This window comes from Aquarana catesbeiana, linkage group LG04 (assembly GCF_042186555.1).
Source record: "Aquarana catesbeiana isolate 2022-GZ linkage group LG04, ASM4218655v1, whole genome shotgun sequence".
Taxonomy (NCBI): Eukaryota; Metazoa; Chordata; class Amphibia; order Anura; family Ranidae; genus Aquarana; species Aquarana catesbeiana.
The window spans coordinates 300,060,626-300,078,853 of record NC_133327.1 but is presented as its reverse complement, the minus strand read 5'-3'; positions in this window follow the sequence as shown (position 1 = coordinate 300,078,853).

Sequence of the window (18,228 nt, the reverse complement as noted above, 5' to 3'; positions counted from 1 at the left end):
ACCAGCTTGAACTGCACTTATGGGACTCGCCACGTCACCATGTGTTACTGCAGTGCTGGTTTGACTACGATCGGAGTGTACTAGGCCGCTGGTGCTTGCCAGTTCACCAAAACGCTACCAAAAAAACTTTTAGCGATCGCAGGGATCAGGCCTGACTCTGCGAACGCTGCAGTTATGCGTTTAGTGTTTTGTAAGTGACAGTGATCGATCAATACTGCACTTGGGTGGGCTGGGCTGGGCCGGGCGGAGGGGTAAAACGCAGGTGCTAGCAGGTATCTGGGCTGATCCCGCTAACACTGCGTTTTTGGGAACCCTAAACTGCTGGGGACGCTAGTATAGATCTGATCGGATCAGATATTGATCCGTTCAGATACTATACCACTAAGGGAGGTGTATGGTGCGTGCGTGGGTGTTAGTGCTACTGGCGCTAACCTGACGCTGCTTGGGGCTGGTGCTTACCAGTTCACCAAAATGCTACCAAAAAAACTTTTTAACGATCGCAGGGATCAGGCCTGACTCTGCGAACGCTGCAGTTATGCATTTAGTGTTTTGTAAGTGACAGTGATCGATCGATACTGCACTTGGGTGGGCTGGGACGGGTGGAGGGGCAAAATGCAGGTGCTAGCAGGTATCTGAGCTGATCCTGCTAACACTGCGTTTTTGAGAACCCTAAACTGCTGGGGACGCTAGTACAGATCTGATCGGATCAGATATTGATGCGTTCAGATACTATACCACTAAGGGAGGCGTATGCTGCGTGCGTGGGTGTTAGCGGTACTGGCGTTAATCTGACGCTGCCTGGGGGGGCGACTATCACCGCCAGGCGATCAGGGAGCTAAACTTTTATTAGGTAATAAACGGCGGGTGCCCTGACACTATAAAAAATAAACAAACTAACCAGCATCACCCGTAACGGTTATATGGTGATCAGTGGTGAAGGGGTTAACTAGGGGGCAATCAAGGGGTTAAAACCTTTATTAGGTAGTATATGGGGGTCCTATAAAACGCTGATGGCGAACCTAAATATTTACGTCCCTAACTAGCGTCACCAGCGACACTAATACAGCAATCAGAAAAATGATCGCTTAGCGACACTGGTGACGGGGGGTGATCAAGGGGTTAAAACTTTATTAGGGAGGGTTGGGGGGGTACCCTAGACCTAAAGGGGGCTAATACTAACTGCCCTACCACTTCTAACTGTCACAAACTGACACCATGCAGTAATCAGAAAAAAAAACCTGCTTGGTGTCAGTGTGACGGGGGGGGGAGGGGTGATTGGGGGGTGATTGGGGGGTGATCGGGGGTGTAAAATATGCCTGGCATGTTCTACTGTGTGTGTGTTTGTGCACTCACTCAGATGTCTTCTCTCCTCGGCACCGGAACGGAAACTGCCGAGCTGAGGAGAGATGACATCACATCCTCTGCCTCTGTGTACTATACAGAGGCAGGGGAAGATCCTCATTGGCTGGGAGCGATCGCGAGGGGGGGCCACGATCGCATGGCCTCCCCCTCATCTCTGATCGTGGCCAGACCAACCGCGACCGCCTCAGGCACTGGGGGGGTCCAATCGGACCCCCCGCCCACGGGAAGGCAATCACGTACCAGGTGCGTGATTTTGCCTGCCCGTGCCATTCTGCTGACGTACATCAGCGTGAGGCGGTCGTCAAGTGGTTAAAGTGAAAAAAAAAGTGAAATATTCCTTTAAATATCGTACTTGGGGGGTGTCTATAGTATGCCTGTAAAGTGGCGCATGTTTCCCGTGCTTAGAACAGTCCCTGCACAAAATGACATTTTTAAAGGAATAAAAGTCATTTAAAACTGTTTGCGGCTTTAATGTAATGTTGGGTCCCGGCAATATGGATGAAAATCAGTGAGAGAAACGGCATGGGCCCCCCCCCCAGTCAATTACCAGGCCCTTCTGGATTTGTATGGATATTAAGGGGAACCCCGCACCCAAATTAAAAAAAGGAAAGGCGTGGGGCCCCCAGGCCCTATATACTCTGAACAGCAGTATACAGGCGGTGCAAACAAGACATGGACTGTAGGTTTGTTGTTAAGTAGAATCTGCTTGTAATTTTGAACTGGTACATTTTTAAAGTGTAGCTCCAGCCAAAAAATCTATTTTTAAGCTTTTTGGAAAACATAGGGAAGGGTTATCACCCCTGTAACATTTGTTTTGCTGTCTGTGCATCTCTTCAGAAGATTTCACCTCACTTTCTGTCCCAATGACAAATGTTTTTTGAAAATTTGGGGGTTTTAGTGAAACAAGGATTGGTGATAGAGCATCAGTGGAGAGGAGATATGTTTTTTCCCATATTAACTCTTACAGGAGAGAATTTCCCTTCTTAGGGGTAGATTTCATCTCACTTCCTGTTGTCTCCTTCCGTTTGCAAGTAGGAGTCGTTTGTAAGTTGAATGTTTGAAAGTAGGGGCCTGCCCTATATACTCTGCAGAAATTTGGGCCTTAGGTGTTGGTGTTGCCACAATACCGTAAGCCCTCACAGTTACTCTTGGTGGGCGCAGAAACGGGCCCTACTGTGAAATATTAGATCAAGAATTGCAATTACATGCCATTGTTGAACAGGGGCAGAAAAATTGGGCCTTTGGTGGTGGTGGTGGTGGTGCTGGTGCCACAACACTGTAATGCCCCGTACACACGGTCGGATTTTCCGACGGAAAATGTGTGATAGGACCTTGTTGTCGGAAATTCCGACCGTGTGTAGGCTCCATCACACATTTTCCATCGGATTTTCCGACACACAAAGTTTGAGAGCAGGATATAAAATTTTCCGACAACAAAATCCGTTGTCGGAAATTCCGATCGTGTGTACACAAATCCGACGGACAAAGTGCCACGCATGCTCAGCATAAATAAAGAGATGAAAGCTATTGGCTACTGCCCCGTTTATAGTCCCGACGTACGTGTTTTACGTCACCGCGTTCAGAATGATCGGATTTTCCGACAACTTTGTGTGACTGTGTGTATGCAAGACAAGTTTGAGCCAACATCCGTCAGAAAAAATCCTAGGATTTTGTTGTCGGAATGTCCGAACAAAGTCCGACCGTGTGTACGGGGTATAAGTCCTCACAGTTACTCTTGGTGGGCGCAGGAGTGGGCCCTGCTGTGAAATATTAGATCAAGAATTGTAATTACATGACCCTGTCGAACAGGGGCAGAAAAATTGGGCCTTGGGCACTGGTGCTGGTGCCACAACACTGCAACCCCTCACAGATACTCTAGTTGGAGTGCAGAAATGAGCCCTGCTGCCAAGTATTGCATCAAAAATTGTAATTACATGCTCCTGTTAAACAGGGGCTGAAAAATTGGGCCTTAGGCACTGGTATTGGTGCCACAACACTGCAACCCTTCACAGATTCTCTTGTTGAGTGCAGGAACGAGCCCTGCTGCAAAGTATTGCATCAAAAATTGTAATTACACGCCCCTGTTAAACAGGGGCTGAAAAATTGGGCCTTAGCCACTGGTGGCGGCGCCCAGAACCAAAAGTGTTTTTACAAGCTATCAGCATGATCATTGAAGAGGAAGAGGATAATCACTCAGCATAACAGGATAGTCAGCATAGGCAGTCTTGAAGAGATCTGACATTAAAAAAAAAAAAATATTCGGTTACATCAGCATCAGAAAGCCTGAAGGCGGTGCTTGGTTTTTGGGGTCCCGTACGCAGCTAGGTTCCCAAAAAGTCTCACACATGTGGTATCCCCGTACTCAGGAGAAGCAACAGAATTTTGGGGTGTAATTTCACATATTCCTATGGCATGTTTGAGCAATATATCATTAGGTGACAACTTTGTGCAAAAAAAAAAAAAATTGTCTCTTTCCCGCAACTTGTGTCACAATATAAAATATTCCATGGACTCGACATGCCTCTCAGCAAATAGCTTGGGGTGCCTACTTTCCAAAATGGGGTCATTTGGGGGGGTTGTGCCACCTGGGCATTCCATGGCCTCTGAAACTGTGATAGGCAGTGAAAAAAAAAAAATTTACGCACTTAGGAAGCCTGAAGGCGGTGCTTGGTTTTTGGTGTCCCGTACGCAGCTAGGTTCCCAAAAAGTCTCACACATGTGGTATCCCCGTACTCAGGAGAAGCAACAGAATTTTGGGGTGTAATTTCATATATTCCTATGGCATGTTTGAGCAATATATCATTTAGTGACAACTTTGTGCAAAAAAAAAAAAAATTGTCTCTTTCCCGCAACTTGTGTCACAATATAAAATATTCCATGGACTCGACATGCCTCTCAGCAAATAGCTTGGGGTGTCTACTTTCCAAATGGGGTCATTTGGGGGGTTTTGAACTGTCCTGGCATTTTATGCACAACATTTAGAAGCTTATGTCACATATCACCCACTCTTCTAACCACTTGAAGACAAAACCCCTTCTGACACTTTTTGTTTACATGAAAAAATGATTTTTTTTGCAAGAAAATTACTTTGAACCCCCAAACATTATATATTTTTTTAAAGCAAATGCCCTACAGATTAAAATGGTGGGTGTTTCATTTTTTTTTTCACACAGTATTTGCGCAGCGATTTTTTAAACGCATTTTTTGGGAAAAAAACACACTTTTTAAAATTTTAATGCACTAAAACACACTATATTGCCCAAATGTTTGATGGAATAAAAAAGATGATCTTAGGCCGAGTACATGGATACCAAATATGACATGCTTTAAAATTGCGCACAAACGTGCAGTGGCAACAAAATAAATACATTTTTAAAAGCCTTTAAAAGCCTTTACAGGTTACCACTTTAGATTTACAGAGGAGGTCTACTGCTAAAATTACTGCCCTCAATCTGACCTTCGCGGTGATACCTTACATGCATGGTGCAATTGCTGTTTACATTTGACGCCAGACCGATGCTTGCGTTCGCTTTAGCGCGAGAGCAGGGGGGGACAGGGGTGCTTTTTTTTCTTTATTATTTTTTTGCTTTTTAATCTTATTTTTAAACTGTTCCTTTCATTTTTTTTTTTTTAATCATTTTTATTGTTATCTCAGGGAATGTAAATATCCCCTATGATAGCAATAGGTAGTGACAGGTACTCTTTTTTGAAAAAATTGGGGTCTATTAGACCCTGGATCTCTCCTCTGCCCTCAAAGCATCTGACCACACCAAGATCGGTGTGATAAAATGCTTTTCCAATTTCCCAATGGCGCTGTTTACATCCGGTGAAATCTAAGTCATAAAATGCTCGTAGCTTCCGGTTTCTTAGGCCATAGAGATGTTTGGAGCAACTCTGGTCTCTGATCAGCTCTATGGTCAGCTGGCTGAATCACCGGCTGCATTCTCAGGTTCCCTGTTGAGACAGGAGAGCCAGAGAAAAACATGGAAGATAGTGGGGGGGGCATTCCCTCCCACTGCTTGTAAAAGCAGTCTAGAGGCTAATTAGCTGCTAGGATGGCTTTTACACGAAAGCCGACCGCTGGCTGAAAAGAATGATACCAAGATGATACCTAAACCTGCAGGCATCATTATGGTATAACCACTCAAAGTCGTGAATGGCGTAACTGAAGACAAATAAACGGTTAACAATAAAGCACAGCTAACAGTAAATTATAAAAAATTGCATACCTGAAAAGCAAACATGATAAAACATAATAACAATAAAACATTGCAGAATAGAATACAGTAAAAAAGAGCAGAACAATAGAGAGAGAATAGAGAGAGAGAGAGAGAGAGAGAACAATAAAACAACAACTATTTTTTTAATTTTATTTATTTATTTATTTTTTTACACTGTTTTTGTAACTGTAACTTTTATGGTAACCGGTTCCAGGTTCGGGTCTCTCAAAATGCGATGGCATCTTGGGAGACCCTGTGAAAGTGTGCCTAGTCTGTGCAATGCTGTACCCTACGCTAATACTCAACTAGTGCATGGTAGCGTTCAAAACATTCACCAATGCAAAGACCAGGATTGTCAGGACAGGAAGGACAATAATAGCAGGTGTCACGCCTACATCTGCGCTTGCTGCAGACACAACATCTTTTTTGGGGGGTTCGTTGGGTAGGGGTACTCGGGAGGACATAAAGAAAATGCCTCTCATGCAGCCGACTGCATTTGGTTGGGGATGTGAATGGGGAAGTACGGGCGCTGCAGAAGTGGTGGGTTCCCAATTAGGATTGGCGAATGCAGCAGGAAGGGCATTATGGGTACGACGGGCCTGTTTGTCTTCTTCTTGGTGGCAGCGGGACACTACTTGTGCTTGCCACCTCACCAGCTTGAACTGCACTTATGGGACTCGCCACGTCACCATGTGTTACTGCAGTGCTGGTTTGACTACGATCGGAGTGTACTAGGCCGCTGGTGCTTGCCAGTTCACCAAAACGCTACCAAAAAAACTTTTAGCGATCGCAGGGATCAGGCCTGACTCTGCGAACGCTGCAGTTATGCGTTTAGTGTTTTGTAAGTGACAGTGATCGATCAATACTGCACTTGGGTGGGCTGGGCTGGGCCGGGCGGAGGGGTAAAACGCAGGTGCTAGCAGGTATCTGGGCTGATCCCGCTAACACTGCGTTTTTGGGAACCCTAAACTGCTGGGGACGCTAGTATAGATCTGATCGGATCAGATATTGATCCGTTCAGATACTATACCACTAAGGGAGGTGTATGGTGCGTGCGTGGGTGTTAGTGCTACTGGCGCTAACCTGACGCTGCTTGGGGCTGGTGCTTACCAGTTCACCAAAATGCTACCAAAAAAACTTTTTAACGATCGCAGGGATCAGGCCTGACTCTGCGAACGCTGCAGTTATGCGTTTAGTGTTTTGTAAGTGACAGTGATCGATCGATACTGCACTTGGGTGGGCTGGGACGGGTGGAGGGGCAAAATGCAGGTGCTAGCAGGTATCTGAGCTGATCCTGCTAACACTGCGTTTTTGAGAACCCTAAACTGCTGGGGACGCTAGTACAGATCTGATCGGATCAGATATTGATGCGTTCAGATACTATACCACTAAGGGAGGCGTATGCTGCGTGCGTGGGTGTTAGCGGTACTGGCGTTAATCTGACGCTGCCTGGGGGGGCGACTATCACCGCCAGGCGATCAGGGAGCTAAACTTTTATTAGGTAATAAACGGCGGGTGCCCTGACACTATAAAAAATAAACAAACTAACCAGCATCACCCGTAACGGTTATATGGTGATCAGTGGTGAAGGGGTTAACTAGGGGGCAATCAAGGGGTTAAAACCTTTATTAGGTAGTATATGGGGGTCCTATAAAACGCTGATGGCGAACCTAAATATTTACGTCCCTAACTAGCGTCACCAGCGACACTAATACAGCAATCAGAAAAATGATCGCTTAGCGACACTGGTGACGGGGGGTGATCAAGGGGTTAAAACTTTATTAGGGAGGGTTGGGGGGGTACCCTAGACCTAAAGGGGGCTAATACTAACTGCCCTACCACTTCTAACTGTCACAAACTGACACCATGCAGTAATCAGAAAAAAAAACCTGCTTGGTGTCAGTGTGACGGGGGGGGGGAGGGGTGATTGGGGGGTGATTGGGGGGTGATCGGGGGTGTAAAATATGCCTGGCATGTTCTACTGTGTGTGTGTTTGTGCACTCACTCAGATGTCTTCTCTCCTCGGCACCGGAACGGAAACTGCCGAGCTGAGGAGAGATGACATCACATCCTCTGCCTCTGTGTACTATACAGAGGCAGGGGAAGATCCTCATTGGCTGGGAGCGATCGCGAGGGGGGGCCACGATCGCATGGCCTCCCCCTCATCTCTGATCGTGGCCAGACCAACCGCGACCGCCTCAGGCACTGGGGGGGTCCAATCGGACCCCCCGCCCACGGGAAGGCAATCACGTACCAGGTGCGTGATTTTGCCTGCCCGTGCCATTCTGCTGACGTACATCAGCGTGAGGCGGTCGTCAAGTGGTTAAAGTGAAAAAAAAAGTGAAATATTCCTTTAAATATCGTACTTGGGGGGTGTCTATAGTATGCCTGTAAAGTGGCGCATGTTTCCCGTGCTTAGAACAGTCCCTGCACAAAATGACATTTTTAAAGGAATAAAAGTCATTTAAAACTGTTTGCGGCTTTAATGTAATGTTGGGTCCCGGCAATATGGATGAAAATCAGTGAGAGAAACGGCATGGGCCCCCCCCCCAGTCAATTACCAGGCCCTTCTGGATTTGTATGGATATTAAGGGGAACCCCGCACCCAAATTAAAAAAAGGAAAGGCGTGGGGCCCCCAGGCCCTATATACTCTGAACAGCAGTATACAGGCGGTGCAAACAAGACATGGACTGTAGGTTTGTTGTTAAGTAGAATCTGCTTGTAATTTTGAACTGGTACATTTTTAAAGTGTAGCTCCAGCCAAAAAATCTATTTTTAAGCTTTTTGGAAAACATAGGGAAGGGTTATCACCCCTGTAACATTTGTTTTGCTGTCTGTGCATCTCTTCAGAAGATTTCACCTCACTTTCTGTCCCAATGACAAATGTTTTTTGAAAATTTGGGGGTTTTAGTGAAACAAGGATTGGTGATAGAGCATCAGTGGAGAGGAGATATGTTTTTTCCCATATTAACTCTTACAGGAGAGAATTTCCCTTCTTAGGGGTAGATTTCATCTCACTTCCTGTTGTCTCCTTCCGTTTGCAAGTAGGAGTCGTTTGTAAGTTGAATGTTTGAAAGTAGGGGCCTGCCCTATATACTCTGCAGAAATTTGGGCCTTAGGTGTTGGTGTTGCCACAATACCGTAAGCCCTCACAGTTACTCTTGGTGGGCGCAGAAACGGGCCCTACTGTGAAATATTAGATCAAGAATTGCAATTACATGCCATTGTTGAACAGGGGCAGAAAAATTGGGCCTTTGGTGGTGGTGGTGGTGGTGCTGGTGCCACAACACTGTAATGCCCCGTACACACGGTCGGATTTTCCGACGGAAAATGTGTGATAGGACCTTGTTGTCGGAAATTCCGACCGTGTGTAGGCTCCATCACACATTTTCCATCGGATTTTCCGACACACAAAGTTTGAGAGCAGGATATAAAATTTTCCGACAACAAAATCCGTTGTCGGAAATTCCGATCGTGTGTACACAAATCCGACGGACAAAGTGCCACGCATGCTCAGCATAAATAAAGAGATGAAAGCTATTGGCTACTGCCCCGTTTATAGTCCCGACGTACGTGTTTTACGTCACCGCGTTCAGAATGATCGGATTTTCCGACAACTTTGTGTGACTGTGTGTATGCAAGACAAGTTTGAGCCAACATCCGTCAGAAAAAATCCTAGGATTTTGTTGTCGGAATGTCCGAACAAAGTCCGACCGTGTGTACGGGGTATAAGTCCTCACAGTTACTCTTGGTGGGCGCAGGAGTGGGCCCTGCTGTGAAATATTAGATCAAGAATTGTAATTACATGACCCTGTCGAACAGGGGCAGAAAAATTGGGCCTTGGGCACTGGTGCTGGTGCCACAACACTGCAACCCCTCACAGATACTCTAGTTGGAGTGCAGAAATGAGCCCTGCTGCCAAGTATTGCATCAAAAATTGTAATTACATGCTCCTGTTAAACAGGGGCTGAAAAATTGGGCCTTAGGCACTGGTATTGGTGCCACAACACTGCAACCCTTCACAGATTCTCTTGTTGAGTGCAGGAACGAGCCCTGCTGCAAAGTATTGCATCAAAAATTGTAATTACACGCCCCTGTTAAACAGGGGCTGAAAAATTGGGCCTTAGCCACTGGTGGCGGCGCCCAGAACCAAAAGTGTTTTTACAAGCTATCAGCATGATCATTGAAGAGGAAGAGGATAATCACTCAGCATAACAGGATAGTCAGCATAGGCAGTCTTGAAGAGATCTGACATTAAAAAAAAAAAAATATTCGGTTACATCAGCATCAGAAAGCCTGAAGGCGGTGCTTGGTTTTTGGGGTCCCGTACGCAGCTAGGTTCCCAAAAAGTCTCACACATGTGGTATCCCCGTACTCAGGAGAAGCAACAGAATTTTGGGGTGTAATTTCACATATTCCTATGGCATGTTTGAGCAATATATCATTAGGTGACAACTTTGTGCAAAAAAAAAAAAATTGTCTCTTTCCCGCAACTTGTGTCACAATATAAAATATTCCATGGACTCGACATGCCTCTCAGCAAATAGCTTGGGGTGCCTACTTTCCAAAATGGGGTCATTTGGGGGGGTTGTGCCACCTGGGCATTCCATGGCCTCTGAAACTGTGATAGGCAGTGAAAAAAAAAAAATTTACGCACTTAGGAAGCCTGAAGGCGGTGCTTGGTTTTTGGTGTCCCGTACGCAGCTAGGTTCCCAAAAAGTCTCACACATGTGGTATCCCCGTACTCAGGAGAAGCAACAGAATTTTGGGGTGTAATTTCATATATTCCTATGGCATGTTTGAGCAATATATCATTTAGTGACAACTTTGTGCAAAAAAAAAAAAAATTGTCTCTTTCCCGCAACTTGTGTCACAATATAAAATATTCCATGGACTCGACATGCCTCTCAGCAAATAGCTTGGGGTGTCTACTTTCCAAATGGGGTCATTTGGGGGGTTTTGAACTGTCCTGGCATTTTATGCACAACATTTAGAAGCTTATGTCACATATCACCCACTCTTCTAACCACTTGAAGACAAAACCCCTTCTGACACTTTTTGTTTACATGAAAAAATGATTTTTTTTGCAAGAAAATTACTTTGAACCCCCAAACATTATATATTTTTTTAAAGCAAATGCCCTACAGATTAAAATGGTGGGTGTTTCATTTTTTTTTTCACACAGTATTTGCGCAGCGATTTTTTAAACGCATTTTTTGGGAAAAAAACACACTTTTTAAAATTTTAATGCACTAAAACACACTATATTGCCCAAATGTTTGATGGAATAAAAAAGATGATCTTAGGCCGAGTACATGGATACCAAATATGACATGCTTTAAAATTGCGCACAAACGTGCAGTGGCAACAAAATAAATACATTTTTAAAAGCCTTTAAAAGCCTTTACAGGTTACCACTTTAGATTTACAGAGGAGGTCTACTGCTAAAATTACTGCCCTCAATCTGACCTTCGCGGTGATACCTTACATGCATGGTGCAATTGCTGTTTACATTTGACGCCAGACCGATGCTTGCGTTCGCTTTAGCGCGAGAGCAGGGGGGGGCAGGGGTGCTTTTTTTTCTTTATTATTTTTTTGCTTTTTAATCTTATTTTTAAACTGTTCCTTTCATTTTTTTTTTTTTAATCATTTTTATTGTTATCTCAGGGAATGTAAATATCCCCTATGATAGCAATAGGTAGTGACAGGTACTCTTTTTTGAAAAAATTGGGGTCTATTAGACCCTGGATCTCTCCTCTGCCCTCAAAGCATCTGACCACACCAAGATCGGTGTGATAAAATGCTTTTCCAATTTCCCAATGGCGCTGTTTACATCCGGTGAAATCTAAGTCATAAAATGCTCGTAGCTTCCGGTTTCTTAGGCCATAGAGATGTTTGGAGCAACTCTGGTCTCTGATCAGCTCTATGGTCAGCTGGCTGAATCACCGGCTGCATTCTCAGGTTCCCTGTTGAGACAGGAGAGCCAGAGAAAAACATGGAAGATAGTGGGGGGGGCATTCCCTCCCACTGCTTGTAAAAGCAGTCTAGAGGCTAATTAGCTGCTAGGATGGCTTTTACACGAAAGCCGACCGCTGGCTGAAAAGAATGATACCAAGATGATACCTAAACCTGCAGGCATCATTATGGTATAACCACTCAAAGTCGTGAATGGCGTAACTGAAGACAAATAAACGGTTAACAATAAAGCACAGCTAACAGTAAATTATAAAAAATTGCATACCTGAAAAGCAAACATGATAAAACATAATAACAATAAAACATTGCAGAATAGAATACAGTAAAAAAGAGCAGAACAATAGAGAGAGAATAGAGAGAGAGAGAGAGAGAGAGAACAATAAAACAACAACTATTTTTTTAATTTTATTTATTTATTTATTTTTTTACACTGTTTTTGTAACTGTAACTTTTATGGTAACCGGTTCCAGGTTCGGGTCTCTCAAAATGCGATGGCATCTTGGGAGACCCTGTGAAAGTGTGCCTAGTCTGTGCAATGCTGTACCCTACGCTAATACTCAACTAGTGCATGGTAGCGTTCAAAACATTCACCAATGCAAAGACCAGGATTGTCAGGACAGGAAGGACAATAATAGCAGGTGTCACGCCTACATCTGCGCTTGCTGCAGACACAACATCTTTTTTGGGGGGTTCGTTGGGTAGGGGTACTCGGGAGGACATAAAGAAAATGCCTCTCATGCAGCCGACTGCATTTGGTTGGGGATGTGAATGGGGAAGTACGGGCGCTGCAGAAGTGGTGGGTTCCCAATTAGGATTGGCGAATGCAGCAGGAAGGGCATTATGGGCACGACGGGCCTGTTTGTCTTCTTCTTGGTGGCAGCGGGACACTACTTGTGCTTGCCACCTCACCAGCTTGAACTGCACTTATGGGACTCGCCACGTCACCATGTGTTACTGCAGTGCTGGTTTGACTACGATCGGAGTGTACTAGGCCGCTGGTGCTTGCCAGTTCACCAAAACGCTACCAAAAAAACTTTTAGCGATCGCAGGGATCAGGCCTGACTCTGCGAACGCTGCAGTTATGCGTTTAGTGTTTTGTAAGTGACAGTGATCGATCAATACTGCACTTGGGTGGGCTGGGCTGGGCCGGGCGGAGGGGTAAAACGCAGGTGCTAGCAGGTATCTGGGCTGATCCCGCTAACACTGCGTTTTTGGGAACCCTAAACTGCTGGGGACGCTAGTATAGATCTGATCGGATCAGATATTGATCCGTTCAGATACTATACCACTAAGGGAGGTGTATGGTGCGTGCGTGGGTGTTAGTGCTACTGGCGCTAACCTGACGCTGCTTGGGGCTGGTGCTTACCAGTTCACCAAAATGCTACCAAAAAAACTTTTTAACGATCGCAGGGATCAGGCCTGACTCTGCGAACGCTGCAGTTATGCGTTTAGTGTTTTGTAAGTGACAGTGATCGATCGATACTGCACTTGGGTGGGCTGGGACGGGTGGAGGGGCAAAATGCAGGTGCTAGCAGGTATCTGAGCTGATCCTGCTAACACTGCGTTTTTGAGAACCCTAAACTGCTGGGGACGCTAGTACAGATCTGATCGGATCAGATATTGATGCGTTCAGATACTATACCACTAAGGGAGGCGTATGCTGCGTGCGTGGGTGTTAGCGGTACTGGCGTTAATCTGACGCTGCCTGGGGGGGCGACTATCACCGCCAGGCGATCAGGGAGCTAAACTTTTATTAGGTAATAAACGGCGGGTGCCCTGACACTATAAAAAATAAACAAACTAACCAGCATCACCCGTAACGGTTATATGGTGATCAGTGGTGAAGGGGTTAACTAGGGGGCAATCAAGGGGTTAAAACCTTTATTAGGTAGTATATGGGGGTCCTATAAAACGCTGATGGCGAACCTAAATATTTACGTCCCTAACTAGCGTCACCAGCGACACTAATACAGCAATCAGAAAAATGATCGCTTAGCGACACTGGTGACGGGGGGTGATCAAGGGGTTAAAACTTTATTAGGGAGGGTTGGGGGGGTACCCTAGACCTAAAGGGGGCTAATACTAACTGCCCTACCACTTCTAACTGTCACAAACTGACACCATGCAGTAATCAGAAAAAAAAACCTGCTTGGTGTCAGTGTGACGGGGGGGGGGAGGGGTGATTGGGGGGTGATTGGGGGGTGATCGGGGGTGTAAAATATGCCTGGCATGTTCTACTGTGTGTGTGTTTGTGCACTCACTCAGATGTCTTCTCTCCTCGGCACCGGAACGGAAACTGCCGAGCTGAGGAGAGATGACATCACATCCTCTGCCTCTGTGTACTATACAGAGGCAGGGGAAGATCCTCATTGGCTGGGAGCGATCGCGAGGGGGGGCCACGATCGCATGGCCTCCCCCTCATCTCTGATCGTGGCCAGACCAACCGCGACCGCCTCAGGCACTGGGGGGGTCCAATCGGACCCCCCGCCCACGGGAAGGCAATCACGTACCAGGTGCGTGATTTTGCCTGCCCGTGCCATTCTGCTGACGTACATCAGCGTGAGGCGGTCGTCAAGTGGTTAAAGTGAAAAAAAAAGTGAAATATTCCTTTAAATATCGTACTTGGGGGGTGTCTATAGTATGCCTGTAAAGTGGCGCATGTTTCCCGTGCTTAGAACAGTCCCTGCACAAAATGACATTTTTAAAGGAATAAAAGTCATTTAAAACTGTTTGCGGCTTTAATGTAATGTTGGGTCCCGGCAATATGGATGAAAATCAGTGAGAGAAACGGCATGGGCCCCCCCCCCAGTCAATTACCAGGCCCTTCTGGATTTGTATGGATATTAAGGGGAACCCCGCACCCAAATTAAAAAAAGGAAAGGCGTGGGGCCCCCAGGCCCTATATACTCTGAACAGCAGTATACAGGCGGTGCAAACAAGACATGGACTGTAGGTTTGTTGTTAAGTAGAATCTGCTTGTAATTTTGAACTGGTACATTTTTAAAGTGTAGCTCCAGCCAAAAAATCTATTTTTAAGCTTTTTGGAAAACATAGGGAAGGGTTATCACCCCTGTAACATTTGTTTTGCTGTCTGTGCATCTCTTCAGAAGATTTCACCTCACTTTCTGTCCCAATGACAAATGTTTTTTGAAAATTTGGGGGTTTTAGTGAAACAAGGATTGGTGATAGAGCATCAGTGGAGAGGAGATATGTTTTTTCCCATATTAACTCTTACAGGAGAGAATTTCCCTTCTTAGGGGTAGATTTCATCTCACTTCCTGTTGTCTCCTTCCGTTTGCAAGTAGGAGTCGTTTGTAAGTTGAATGTTTGAAAGTAGGGGCCTGCCCTATATACTCTGCAGAAATTTGGGCCTTAGGTGTTGGTGTTGCCACAATACCGTAAGCCCTCACAGTTACTCTTGGTGGGCGCAGAAACGGGCCCTACTGTGAAATATTAGATCAAGAATTGCAATTACATGCCATTGTTGAACAGGGGCAGAAAAATTGGGCCTTTGGTGGTGGTGGTGGTGGTGCTGGTGCCACAACACTGTAATGCCCCGTACACACGGTCGGATTTTCCGACGGAAAATGTGTGATAGGACCTTGTTGTCGGAAATTCCGACCGTGTGTAGGCTCCATCACACATTTTCCATCGGATTTTCCGACACACAAAGTTTGAGAGCAGGATATAAAATTTTCCGACAACAAAATCCGTTGTCGGAAATTCCGATCGTGTGTACACAAATCCGACGGACAAAGTGCCACGCATGCTCAGCATAAATAAAGAGATGAAAGCTATTGGCTACTGCCCCGTTTATAGTCCCGACGTACGTGTTTTACGTCACCGCGTTCAGAATGATCGGATTTTCCGACAACTTTGTGTGACTGTGTGTATGCAAGACAAGTTTGAGCCAACATCCGTCAGAAAAAATCCTAGGATTTTGTTGTCGGAATGTCCGAACAAAGTCCGACCGTGTGTACGGGGTATAAGTCCTCACAGTTACTCTTGGTGGGCGCAGGAGTGGGCCCTGCTGTGAAATATTAGATCAAGAATTGTAATTACATGACCCTGTCGAACAGGGGCAGAAAAATTGGGCCTTGGGCACTGGTGCTGGTGCCACAACACTGCAACCCCTCACAGATACTCTAGTTGGAGTGCAGAAATGAGCCCTGCTGCCAAGTATTGCATCAAAAATTGTAATTACATGCTCCTGTTAAACAGGGGCTGAAAAATTGGGCCTTAGGCACTGGTATTGGTGCCACAACACTGCAACCCTTCACAGATTCTCTTGTTGAGTGCAGGAACGAGCCCTGCTGCAAAGTATTGCATCAAAAATTGTAATTACACGCCCCTGTTAAACAGGGGCTGAAAAATTGGGCCTTAGCCACTGGTGGCGGCGCCCAGAACCAAAAGTGTTTTTACAAGCTATCAGCATGATCATTGAAGAGGAAGAGGATAATCACTCAGCATAACAGGATAGTCAGCATAGGCAGTCTTGAAGAGATCTGACATTAAAAAAAAAAAAATATTCGGTTACATCAGCATCAGAAAGCCTGAAGGCGGTGCTTGGTTTTTGGGGTCCCGTACGCAGCTAGGTTCCCAAAAAGTCTCACACATGTGGTATCCCCGTACTCAGGAGAAGCAACAGAATTTTGGGGTGTAATTTCACATATTCCTATGGCATGTTTGAGCAATATATCATTAGGTGACAACTTTGTGCAAAAAAAAAAAAAATTGTCTCTTTCCCGCAACTTGTGTCACAATATAAAATATTCCATGGACTCGACATGCCTCTCAGCAAATAGCTTGGGGTGCCTACTTTCCAAAATGGGGTCATTTGGGGGGGTTGTGCCACCTGGGCATTCCATGGCCTCTGAAACTGTGATAGGCAGTGAAAAAAAAAAAATTTACGCACTTAGGAAGCCTGAAGGCGGTGCTTGGTTTTTGGTGTCCCGTACGCAGCTAGGTTCCCAAAAAGTCTCACACATGTGGTATCCCCGTACTCAGGAGAAGCAACAGAATTTTGGGGTGTAATTTCATATATTCCTATGGCATGTTTGAGCAATATATCATTTAGTGACAACTTTGTGCAAAAAAAAAAAAAATTGTCTCTTTCCCGCAACTTGTGTCACAATATAAAATATTCCATGGACTCGACATGCCTCTCAGCAAATAGCTTGGGGTGTCTACTTTCCAAATGGGGTCATTTGGGGGGTTTTGAACTGTCCTGGCATTTTATGCACAACATTTAGAAGCTTATGTCACATATCACCCACTCTTCTAACCACTTGAAGACAAAACCCCTTCTGACACTTTTTGTTTACATGAAAAAATGATTTTTTTTGCAAGAAAATTAATTTGAACCCCCAAACATTATATATTTTTTTAAAGCAAATGCCCTACAGATTAAAATTGTGGGTGTTTCATTTTTTTTTTCACACAGTATTTGCGCAGCGATTTTTTAAACGCATTTTTTGGGAAAAAAACACACTTTTTAAAATTTTAATGCACTAAAACACACTATATTGCCCAAATGTTTGATGGAATAAAAAAGATGATCTTAGGCCGAGTACATGGATACCAAATATGACATGCTTTAAAATTGCGCACAAACGTGCAGTGGCAACAAAATAAATACATTTTTAAAAGCCTTTAAAAGCCTTTACAGGTTACCACTTTAGATTTACAGAGGAGGTCTACTGCTAAAATTACTGCCCTCAATCTGACCTTCGCGGTGATACCTTACATGCATGGTGCAATTGCTGTTTACATTTGACGCCAGACCGATGCTTGCGTTCGCTTTAGCGCGAGAGCAGGGGGGGGCAGGGGTGCTTTTTTTTCTTTATTATTTTTTTGCTTTTTAATCTTATTTTTAAACTGTTCCTTTCATTTTTTTTTTTTTAATCATTTTTATTGTTATCTCAGGGAATGTAAATATCCCCTATGATAGCAATAGGTAGTGACAGGTACTCTTTTTTGAAAAAATTGGGGTCTATTAGACCCTGGATCTCTCCTCTGCCCTCAAAGCATCTGACCACACCAAGATCGGTGTGATAAAATGCTTTTCCAATTTCCCAATGGCGCTGTTTACATCCGGTGAAATCTAAGTCATAAAATGCTCGTAGCTTCCGGTTTCTTAGGCCATAGAGATGTTTGGAGCAACTCTGGTCTCTGATCAGCTCTATGGTCAGCTGGCTGAATCACCGGCTGCATTCTCAGGTTCCCTGTTGAGACAGGAGAGCCAGAGAAAAACATGGAAGATAGTGGGGGGGGCATTCCCTCCCACTGCTTGTAAAAGCAGTCTAGAGGCTAATTAGCTGCTAGGATGGCTTTTACACGAAAGCCGACCGCTGGCTGAAAAGAATGATACCAAGATGATACCTAAACCTGCAGGCATCATTATGGTATAACCACTCAAAGTCGTGAATGGCGTAACTGAAGACAAATAAACGGTTAACAATAAAGCACAGCTAACAGTAAATTATAAAAAATTGCATACCTGAAAAGCAAACATGATAAAACATAATAACAATAAAACATTGCAGAATAGAATACAGTAAAAAAGAGCAGAACAATAGAGAGAGAATAGAGAGAGAGAGAGAGAGAGAGAACAATAAAACAACAACTATTTTTTTAATTTTATTTATTTATTTATTTTTTTACACTGTT